This window comes from Stegodyphus dumicola, chromosome 7 (genome assembly GCF_044657685.1).
Source record: "Stegodyphus dumicola isolate Sdum_Otavi_A_Nest chromosome 7, ASM4465768v1".
Classification (NCBI taxonomy): Eukaryota; Metazoa; Arthropoda; class Arachnida; order Araneae; family Eresidae; genus Stegodyphus; species Stegodyphus dumicola.
The window spans coordinates 125,142,186-125,154,367 of NC_140774.1; the positions used below are offsets into that span (position 1 = coordinate 125,142,186).

General features: G+C 33.9%; 1 protein-coding gene across 3 annotated transcripts in view; it reads right to left on the minus strand.

The window, feature by feature from the left end:
* Nucleotides 1-12,182, minus strand: part of LOC118196772 (tyrosine-protein kinase transmembrane receptor Ror2-like) — a 452,306-nt gene that overhangs the window by 244,258 nt on the left and 195,866 nt on the right. For 2 of the 3 annotated variants that reach the window (XM_085820796.1, XM_085820795.1), the window contains exon 2: nucleotides 10,374-10,503. The exons of the other annotated variant lie outside the window; for it this stretch is intronic. The gene's annotated coding sequence lies outside the window, so the exon portion shown is untranslated. The remainder of the gene's footprint in view (nucleotides 1-10,373; nucleotides 10,504-12,182) is intronic. 3 annotated transcript variants of the gene reach the window in all.

Sequence of the window (12,182 nt, forward strand, 5' to 3'; positions counted from 1 at the left end):
TCTTATAGATTTATAAATTAAAGAATAATCTTTAATTTATAAAATAATTTGATTTTTTTTCCCAAATTTTTGAAAATTGCTTAGTTTTCCGACAATTTCACGATTATGAGTTTAAAATTTCAGCATCTAAAAAATGTAACGGTTACAAAACTTTGAGCTTTTCACAGACTATAAAACAAACGCTTTCCCGAAATTTAAAACAAGAAAGATAAAACAATATTATAGTGGAATTTTTTAATAAATATATTACAATGTGACACAGAATCGTTTCTCCCTTCGAAATTACTGGGAAACATATTCAAGGCTATGATGTTACTGCGTCATAATGAAATGTACCGCGTCAGTTTGTAGAGTCATTAGGCTAATTGGAAGCAGAAAAGATGGAATGCAATCGCCTTCGCCGGGAATCGAACCACGGACTTTTGGCCCAGTGTGCAGAACCACTACACCACGAAGGCTCGCTTGGGAAGTGGGAAAAATACCTTACATACTCCCCTTCTTACAGGGCGACTAGGGTTTTAGGGGACCTAGTCGCCAAATCCAGGGTGCGGAGAATCATCATCCACAACCCTTTTTTTTTTTAGTTCGGGTGCCACTTGTAGAGTCATTAGGATTTTTTGGAAGCAGAAAACATGAAAAATATGCAACCGCCCGGAATCGAACCACGGACCTCTGGAATACCCGCCCAGCGTGCTACCGTTACACCACGAAGGCACGCTAGGGAAGTGGGAGAAATACCTTTCAAGTATTCTAAATTTTCGGCAAAATCGGTGGATGTTTTCGATCAAATGATGTAAACAATTGTTAGAAGTAAAAGAATGATTATTTATTGTTAAAAAGTAATTTTCAATTTAAAATTACGTATTTTGTCATATAGTTTATTCTAATCAATTAACCGATCCCTCAAGGCAAACTAAAAATGACATCAAAATCTGCAATTTTGAAATTAGATAGGCTGATCAATTTTGTCGTACGGAAGTCAAACTTCTTCTAATTTTATTTTTTCACAACGAGTACGAAACATTCCGAAATATAAGAACTGGGAGACCACAGCAAATGTTAAATTTCGTTATCTGTGCAAATTTCCCCCCCCCCCAATTTGACATTGCCAAAACATGAATAATTTCATCATTTAAAGCACTTTTGCAGTTGGAAGTACGTGACTACGACCGACGATCGCAAAAATAATAGGCCGAATCAGGGGCAGGTACATATATTTGGTACCTCCCGAATGCAATAAAAAAGAAACTAGATGTTATAGTTATTATATGAGACATATACAGAATTTCAACGTTCTACGGCTAATCGTTTTTAAGCTATCCGAGACAAACACATACGTACGAACTGAAGTCGCCAAAAATATCCATTTTCAATGCATTTTACAATTCGCTTTGAAGAAAAAAAGAGAGTCTTTTAGTCTATCCGTAAGTAAATGGATTCGAGAACGGAAAACACATATTTCCATTCAAACAAGATACCCCAAATATTTTGTAATTATAATGCTTTTATATACATTTTTGCAACATATAATTTAAACTTATTTCCTCGAATTTCATTACAGATATATTTCGCATTCAAGCAATTCAGTTCTCATCTCGGGGTAAGGCAAAAATATATAAAAACTCTAAATATCTTTATTAAAAATAGATAAATATAGAAAATCATAAAACACCAAATACAGTTTTAAAAAAAAGTTTTACTATTAAAATAGAGTTTGTATGCAAAACTAAGCAACTCGTCCAACGGGCAAGAAGGCCGAATTTTTGGTGCACAAAATTGAAAGTTAACTTAAGTTTTTGGTCCCACTGAACAAAAAGACACTGAATTTGGTGCATCAGCTGATTTAATTCAACATTCTACAACGAATTTCAAATGTAAACAAATTGCGGCCTCGTTAGGCTTAGCCCCACTTTTAAACTTTTGATAATTCTATAACTATTGCATGCAGATTAACCAAAGTCACAAAGGCCTTATTTGGAACATAAGAACAACCTAACCCAATCATTTTTAAAGCAAAAAATGCACAATTTACCAATATATAAGAATAAAAACATTGAGCTCACCGAGCCGGGTAATAGGGATGAGAATATATATATATATATATATATATGGTGCGGCCGATTGTAATGAAAAAGAGATGTGCATAACCATTTGCTATGACAGTCCCATATACAAAATTTCAGCGTTATATGACTATTTGTTTTGGAGTTATGGAAATAGCTTTCGTTCGTACAGACACCACGAAAAAAATCTCTTCTGACTCATTTTTCAATCCATTTCACAATCCGTTTTGGAAAAAAAAAAAAAAAAAGAGTCCTTTATTTGGTCGATACGTACAGATGTCACGCAAAAAAAATTATCAGATTAAATTCGAGAGTGGTCAAAATGGCTATTTTCGTTGAAATATGATACATGAAATTTTTCGCGACTACAATACTTCTCTTACTTCGAACAAAGAAGTAAAAATTAAACAATTTTATATGCATCTAATAATAAACCTTACTTCTTGGAGGTTTACTTCAACAACTGTTGTAGCGTTTGCATCTAATTTTACGCTGACATTTAATTCTCGTGATAAATAAACCTGATAAAACACATGTACTTAAAAAATGATTAGCAGACTGACCGCGATATGAAAATTACAGTAGTTAAGGAAAACCCTACTTCCTTATTATGCTTTACTTAAAACGCAAGTTAAGAAAAGCCCTACTTCCTTATAAGTTTTTCTTAAAACACAAAGAGATGTATTAAGAACAACAACCTTGACATTTTTTTTTTTTTTTTTTTTTTTTTTTTTTTTTAAATTTCTAGGGGGTAAAAGTTGAAATTCAGTGTCAAAAGCTGACACATCCATCTGAATTGTAAATGCAAATTAGATAAATGTAATGTAATCTGATGTTTCTCGTCAACATATTTCACAGAATACAACTCAACGACTTCACTTAAACCTTAATTAAAATTTAAGATAAATGACATTATACTAATTATAATTAATTACAACTCTTATCACAGCTTAACGCAAATAATCGCTCTTTTAAAGACACAAGAATTTTAAGAAAATAATTAACAATTTTTTTTAAAAAATACAACAATGTAATATAAATGAATTTTTTCTTAAATATTTAATATACCTTAATTGAAATCTTTAATTAGAACTGTTTTTTTATCAGGGCAAGCGTTTGCAAATCGTACTTTTCCTCGTGGGGGGAGAAGATGTATAATTCTATAGAAATAATATTTTATGCAGAAGAAAAGACTGACTAAAGTTAAATCGGATTTTATTTTCATTGACATTTTTCATTAAATTTTAGGACAAAATAATCATCCGTCTTTAACATTTACAATTCATTCATAAATTTCAGCGCAAAAATGAACAATCAACAAATATTGCAGCGCTAATCATTGGCGATTTCTAAATTATCTTTAAGTTCTCCGCTATAATTAGACAGAAACCTCAAATGATAAATTGATTTTTTTAAACTTTTTCTCATTTGACGAGACTTAGCAGCCATAGTAAATGATATTTTTCAGTCAAGTTACTTTTTTATATTCTTCCTTTCTTCTCTTCTTGCTCAAGGAGGTTGGGCTTCTACTTCCACCCCAGTTTTGAGGAAGAGCACCGCAAGAAGGGCTCCGAGGGTCTCCCCCTCTTTCCCCTTGAACCAAATCACATGAGAGGACTTTCGGCTCGCCATATATTTAGAATTCCTCCATGCCACAAAGACATTTACAAACATCCATGCCTTCTCGGGGATTCGAACCCGGGCCCTTCAATACCGCAGTAGGCTCCCTAATTACTATACCCTCTAGGCGGCCATTCTTCTCTCTTCACGAGAAATAATACTCAAAGTTGAGGTATTTGAGGAATGCTCACTTTTACAACAATTTTATTATGAATAAAGGAAATGCAATTTTCGAATACACTTTGCCTTTTTGGCGTAGATTTAGATAACTATTTAGCTAAATATGATGGATTATTTTAATATTTATCCAAAAAATTTCTTCCGTATTCGTTTGTACTTGAAAATTTTTGTTTTGTTATTTTTCAGTTAAAAATTACTAGAATTTCTCAACTGAGTTAAGATCAAAGGCTTGAAGTAGAGTGCAGTTTTGGGTAGACACCATTATTTGGAAAATACTCTTAAGCAGATTTTGTATGTAATATACGACCAGAAATAACGCGATAGGTGGTATAAGGCGCTGTTGAGCGGTTTATACAAGCTTTCTTTTTGAAATCGTCCTTCCCTTGTGGATCTTGTGGATTTCTGCAATACGCATCAATATACGAACGCGAAACTCGCCGATATGTATTTTAAATTTGGAGCTGCGGACAGAAACGGGCCACACGCTCAAAGGAAATGCTCCGGAATTGTTCATCGTGCCAGAGTGAGCTAAATCTCTAAATTAAACTGAACTCGGACACTTGGATACAAAAGGTGTTATACTGGGGCATCTACTGCAGTTGCAGTACTTCCGTATAACCTGTAGTGCCATCCGCTGTGGGCCTCGTGTTGAAAGTTGCATGAATGGGTCCCAAAGCTTCGAGGGAAACTACTCACAATCTTCTCGACAGTCGCGAATTTAACGACAAAAATTACGGCTAAGGCCTATAATACTGTTACGACATGTACAGGCGCGGTAAGATGGCTTCCCCGCAAAGCAGTTTTATGGTTGCCATAAAATGGCAAGGGAACGCAGGGTTGCCAAATTTGGCGAGAAATCGCCCATTTGGCGATATTTGGCAACAAAATTTGCGATATAACATAGACGGATGGAGAACCTTCTGGAACGAATTCTTACCGGTTTAGCCCAGAGTGTTCTCGAACACAAGCCGAAAGCTATATAAACCCTGCTGGTACGCAGCGAGTCAGGCAGTATCGAAAGTGTGTGTGTGTCTCTCATCGAGTAAGTGTCTCGTCTAGCAAGTCAGTCCCTGCGGAGTGGATCGAGTTCACAGCCGGGCAGCGAGGGCCGAGTGGGTCGTCGAGTGCACCGAAGGAGTCTGTTAGTGTAGCGCGGTTAGTGCACCGTCGAGAGTGCGTGTTGAGCTCCGGGAACGACTGAACCGAAGAGTCGGGAGCTGTGCTTGTGTGTCGTCAAGTGCATCGCGAGTTGTAGCGTGGAAATTCTCGAGAGTACGTGGAGTTCGGAGAACGACCAAGCAGAGTCGGGTGCTTTGCAGGAAGCTGTCTCCACCATTATTGCCTGACCGTCTGAAGGCTGTGTCGCTGATTGTTCCGGCGTGTTTATAGTAGATCTTCGACGTTTGTAAAAAAGTGTTATTGGAGCTGTCCTGATTAATAAGTGTGTAATAAAGTGTGTTTCGATACTTCATCAAGTGTCGTCGTTATTCACTCCAAATCTACGAACCCCGTACGAACGTGAAGGAAGAAAATAACGTAACAATTTTGTGTCAGAAGAAAAGAGAAAAATCGTAACAATACAATACATAGTCAAATTTATTAAACGAAAATATACGCTACAACTACTACTAAAGAAAATTTACCAACTAAAGACAAATAAATTTAAAAAAAAAAAAATCTGAAATTTTTCAGATTTTAAATTACGTCCAAAGGGGCGTTTTTTTAACGTTTTGAGTGTTACCTTTATTTATTAAATATCATGTTCTTTGCACTTGAACCATAAAATTCAGTTCAAGAGCAATATCGCAAAATAATGTTAAATTAAGCATATCTTTAGAATTTCCGATATACACAGTCTCGCGAGCTGGAGATAAAAGTATTTTTTTTTTATATATAACGTTGCCATTTCTCGCTTTTAAAGCACTGAGTTTGTAAATCAAAAATTCGTTAAAGTTTTACAAAATATAAAATCTATAATAAAACAGATTCCAAATTTGGGATTTCAGATGCCCATATTCGCAGTAGGATTTCGTCATTCAAAATTCGATGGCTCTATGTACCATTGTTTTATCACAATGCGAGAAATAGACAATCATTTATGCAGATTTTTCATTATTTAATTTCTTCAAATATAATGCAGGACTCTAACATTTTGTGGCAACAGTTTGAAAAGTGAACCGACGTTTATGAGTCCGACGCAAAATCGCAAAACGAAACTAATAGTCCTTCGGGACTGAAATCCCTTTGGACTAAAAAAAAGCAATCGATTTACGTTACGTAAAATACCTAGTGTGTTACAATTTAATTGTATTTAGTTCATTTGCAATTAAATTGTTGTTGGTAAATGAGCATTATTTCAGATATCGCCCCCATACACGGAGCAGACTTTTTTAATATAATTAATACCAAATTAAAATTAAAACTCGCTAGTTATAACAACATTTTTCTTCACAAAATTTATTAACTTAATGACACTTCTTCATTTATTTTCATCTTAATTTATGCGCTTTTTTTCCTTTTGGAGGGCCAATAGTTAGCCAGCAACGTCAGCATAAATAAACGCTGTCAAAGCCATTTTCTTTGATAACGTTTCCCGATGAAAAGATGGGTTGACAACGTCTTTTGCCAATGCTGATCGCTGGCGTCTCTGAGATTAATGGGGAGAAATCCAAATGAATGCTTAGAAAATGCAACTACAGAAGAAAAGACAGATTTTCGTTATTTGCCGTAGCTAGGAAGTACACATTTAAACTGATGATGGCTCCGTAGCTCTATTTTTTCCCGTCTACGAGGAAAAATTGCAAAACTGCCGTCCTACTGTTGCTTTAAATTTGATGAGAAAAGAATGTTTCCTTTATATACTCAAGAGTCGACAATTTGAAGAAACATTAATTGCGAATATCAAATGCTCTTTATTGTTAAAATACTCCAGATTTACTCCTATAGTTTCAACGTAATGTTTTACCTCTAAGCTCTACATCTAATGGTGCTAAAAATATCTGCGAGTTTGTCTCTTCCTCAGTTCATTAACTTACAAAGACAAAATACTCAAGGATATCTGACTTAAGGGATGAGAAGCTTTCGTGCAAGACTTTCTAAAGGAAACTGGCTTCCATTCATATTACACATACGGAAAATCATTAAAAACTCCGTCAGGCTTGTCAACCGGCGATTTGATCCTCTCAACCACGTGTGGAATGAGGATAACTGCTAAAAGAAGTTATGCAACTAAGATAAAACTTCTGAAGACACACTTACACTATGAAAAAGTGTCTTCATTCATCACTGAAAGTAATTAAAGAGGTAAAAACTTAAAACTCAGATGTTGATACAGATGTTTTTCTTGATAAATACTTGAATTTATTTGTTTCTACTTTCCTCCATACATTCAGTTTTGGTCCAAATTAGAGAACGGTGTTCTTTTTTCTTATTATTTATTATTTGTTTTGAGTTCAATTTTAATAAAACTTCGTACATATTCCTTATGTGGTTTACTCTGCTTCAATATACATTTTTAATTATATTTTCATGTGTTTCGCTCCGCTCATTTTGTAGTAGCGTATATAATTCTGCGTACTTGCATATTATCCCGTCACCGTGAAACTGTCGCTAAGCAGTGCGACTCAGCGCTAGTTATGTATAAAAGTCACGTAACCAATTCACAAAATCCGCGCTTCCGTTAGATGTAGATTCTTATAAGCCACGTTTTGTTTTTATGAACAAGGTCATGAATTAATAGCTACTTCCGTATTTTTTTCATGCATTTTAAAGAAAATGATTGAAACTTGAGACCTGCATTTTATGGAACAATAAGCGGAAGATTATTTTCAGCTTAGTTACCTATTACCTCAGTTACCAAAGTTATAGAACACTAACATAAAAAAAATACGTGTATGAACGTATTTTTACACGAAGGAAGCATGAATGAATGATATGAACGTATTTTTACACAAATGAACACGATATGGTTAGCTGAATATGACACACAAACAAGTAATAGATTGGAACAATCACCAGCGGGAAGTTTGTACTCATAAGGCAAACTGTACGTAAGAGGCTTCCGGTAAAATAAGAGGGCTTGAAATCGATAAAAACATTTTTCACAAGGCGGAAAAACAAAGCTACTTAATAAATTAAATAGTGGTTGTTTATTAAATGAAGAGGAAGCGCCAGTTCCTTGAGAATTCTACAGGAACGACTGGCGCAACTTTGACGATATCTCCGAAAACTTTCATGGTTCGAAGGTAACTAACTTTCGTTGAAATTTTGCAGATAGCAAAGTATATTTTGCAAAGAAAGGCCGAGGTATTAGCTCTTTACCATACATTCTACCGCCCTTTCGAGTTAAATTTTACCACTAAGTTGGCTCCAGCATGCTGTATATTTTGAATACTATGCGAAGTGCTTCTGAAAAAAAGCTACATTTCGCCTACTTTTATTTGGCATTCTGAAGAAGCGTCAGATAACTAAACACAGAGTAATTGCGTTTTAAACTGGAAATCCTTCCAAAAATTACAAGTGAAATCTTCCCCTCCGACCTCTTTCGTAAGAAGACTCCCTTCTCTGAAAACAGTCGGCAACACGACTTAAATAACGATAGCAACGTCACTGATAAATTATATTCTGAAATGCGATCACCTCCAAAGGGAAACAAAATCGTCTGGAATCATGTTTTAAGCTGACACGGATTCACTGAATTCGAATTTTATTTTATGCCCTTTTTCTGGGTTAAATCAAAACGCTTTGCCAAGGAGATTCATTCAAATTAGAAAATATTTGCTTCCCATTTAAATACATGTCGTACAGCAGACCCGAAAACTAAATATGGCGCGCACACTTTCACAGGTTGTATATGTTATATAAATTAAATTTGTTACGATTTATTTCGTTAAACGTAAGGCAATTCGGCATTTTAATTTTTTTATTAAATGTACTGTGGAGTAATAACTTTATATATACTGTAAGAAATGATAATACATTTATTTATTTTCTTATTACGTAATCTTACTTGTTTCGTGATCATTTGTAGTAAATTTTAACAATTCTTGATTCTAGTAAACAAGCCAGACATACATTTTACCGAAAGAATTATTACAGAAAATAAGATATTATTAAATAACAAGTGTGCCAACTCTATTTTCACTATGAATAAGTAATGTAATTCGTGCACGCGAACACTGTTTGTGATAGCAAGCCACGTTAAAAGTAAAAGAAGCAAGCCCACGTTTATGCTTAGAAAAAGCTCGCAAACAATATCAGCGATTAAATATCTCTGTCCAAAACACATTTAATTAATTAAAATGCATTATACTGTCAAACGAATGAAACCATATCCTTTCAATTCTGACAAAAACATTTTGCGGATTTAAGATAAAAAATTAATTAAATTGAACGAGCTAAGGCCTTGTAACGAATTGAAATTACTGGAGAGTATGAAATATTATTTAAGAATAATTAATTTAATTGCACGGGATATAATTCTTAAAAAGGCAGCTAAAAGCAAAAGTAAAATATTTCGTAATATTTAAGGTTTGGCAAAGGCAGTCAAATAATCGTACTTGCTTCTTCCTTACTAGCTATTACTTGTTTGTGTGTCATATTCAGCTAACCATATCGTGTTCATTTGTGTAAAAATACGTTCATATCATTCATTCATGCTTCCTTCGTGTAAAAATACGTTCATACACGTATTCTAGCTTTAAAAAAGAATTCAAACAGCTGTGTCACATATTTGCTTCAATTTATTAATTTTCCCTTTAATCTTTTTACATTTACCTGCTTGTTTAATATATCCAACATAATATTTACTATATTTAATATGACATTCAAAATGGAGAAAATGGTTTCAAATGTTATATTTAAAAACTTAAATGAAAATTATTACTATCACTAATAAAATTCTTGCTTATGATAACATGTATATAAAAAGGTTATTCTAATGTAATTTTTAAAATCCCTTGATACGAATGTACGTTAATTTGATTTTTAATAAAAAACTTAAAACCCCCTTCAAGAATTCCGCTTATAACTCGAGTTCTATAAATGCCGACTTCAAATGAACTATATATGCTCCCAAATAGGAGATTATGCCTGTACGAATGTGCATCCTTTAAAGATTTTTTTTTTCTCTTCATTTTGTTTATAATCTAAAACTGCACCCAGCAAGCACGCGGTTACTTCAGGTATTTACTTTGCAGAGAGTTGTGATGAGATCGAATTTTAGTTGCTGCGATTCATTAGACAAAATTCAATTATCTAATGACTATCGGATAATATTCATCCACACTTATATTCATCCGCTGCAAGTCACTTCGCTCGCTGCCAAATCAAAAATGCTTAATTTCGATAAGCTGAAATGCATAAGATCGACAAAATATCAGAATTCATATATTTTAATCAGCTACATATTCCTAAATAATGTTGTAAATTTATGTAAATATTTATATTCATTTGACTGTAATTTAGTTTTTATGCGTTTTACACAAATACGTATAACAATACATCACTCACCGGGTAATAAAATCTGATTCCAGCCAGAAAGTTGGCAACAGCAATCACAGTGAGAAATTTATCCGGTGTTTCTTTTCATTTCTTCTTTCTTTCTTTTTTTCACTCACCATTTGTTCAAATATGAGCATAACTGACAACATAAATGGTTTTTAAATTTAAGTTCCTGCTTTCCCTGCTGCATCATTAAAATTACGAAAATATATACAATACTAATAATTTAATAAATACTGAATAAGAAAATTTCAACTGCTAACTTATTGGTAATCTTATTCCAGACGTATGTATATATTAAAAAAAATAAAGGGTTCCAGACAAAATTCTAGCTTTAAAAAAGAATTCAAACAGCTGTGTCACATATTTGCTTCAATTTATTAATTTTCCCTTTAATCTTTTTACATTTACCTGCTTGTTTAATATATCCAACATAATATTTACTATATTTAATATGACATTCAAAATGGAGAAAATGGTTTCAAATGTTATATTTAAAAACTTAAATGAAAATTATTACTATCACTAATAAAATTCTTGCTTATGATAACATGTATATAAAAAGGTTATTCTAATGTAATTTTTAAAATCCCTTGATACGAATGTAAACAACGCAAGGCTTTTCTGCATGGAGAATACAACTGATATTATAAAATGAAACGAAATTTCATGTGCAATAATTCAATATAGCTATGCTTAAATGTAATATAAGCTGCAGATGAAACACACATCAGCGTATTCCTTGCCATTCCAACGGCTGGTGCCACCTAATATTTTAAGATGCCGGCACCTTTCACGTTGCCCGTCATGTACCAGAGCACAAAGCATAAAGGCAAAGTGCTGTACATAAGGGTACAAAGGCGTTGGCCTGCAATGTCCATGTGAAGGTCAATACTGGCAATTAATCTCCAGCTTGCACAAACGTACCGGCACCTCTCTTTTTTTTTAAAGTTGACCATCACTTGCCAAGCCAGGAAAGTGCCTTAACATAAAATCATAAACGTTATGGCACTCTTATGAAGTTCGGTACGTTGATGGAAGTAAACCTCATCAAAGCTGCAGGAGACACCCATATGAAGGTGTCATATGGTCTTCATATGGTCTTATCTTCATTTGGGTGTCTCCTGCAGCTCTAACCTTGGCGAACATCTGACTACTGGCATGAAAGTTAAAATGGCTTCAGAAATTAAGCATGTTCCCTCCACCTACATATATTTATGGCATTTTATAATTTATGCGTTGTTTTGATTTATTTGTTTCTTCATTGGAGTATTTTATGTTGTAATTTAATACCGTACTTTGTTTAGTCGAATTTGTGACCATTTACTGCATTCGCAAGTGTTCATTTCTATAGTATTTTGTAAATCTTGTAATTCTGAATCGCTCGAATGTGGAATTGAGAACATAACTAAATTAAAAACTACGATGGGGGGGGTAACTCTCCTATCGAGTCTTGGTAACATTTTTTGCTGCCTATTTTGACAACTTTTTGCGATTTCTTAATAGCTTGGCGATATTTTTAACACCTTTAGAAAACGTCCTGCCTTAAAATCGAAATGTATTTAATAAATTCAATGATTCAGTTCAAAATCATGTGACTGTAACTAAGCTTTAGGCTCCTGAGATTTCAAAGAATTTTAAATTTGTAGTGTCACCGAGCAAACTAAATAATTTCGAATTCAAATAAAAACCTTTGAAAAACCACATAATCACGCAATGAAATCGGCAGCTTGCCTGGAAAATTAAATTATCCGGGGATAAGGTGGCCCGGTTCATTGGTAAGACTGCAGGCATTCACTTCCAAACGTTCCTAAAACA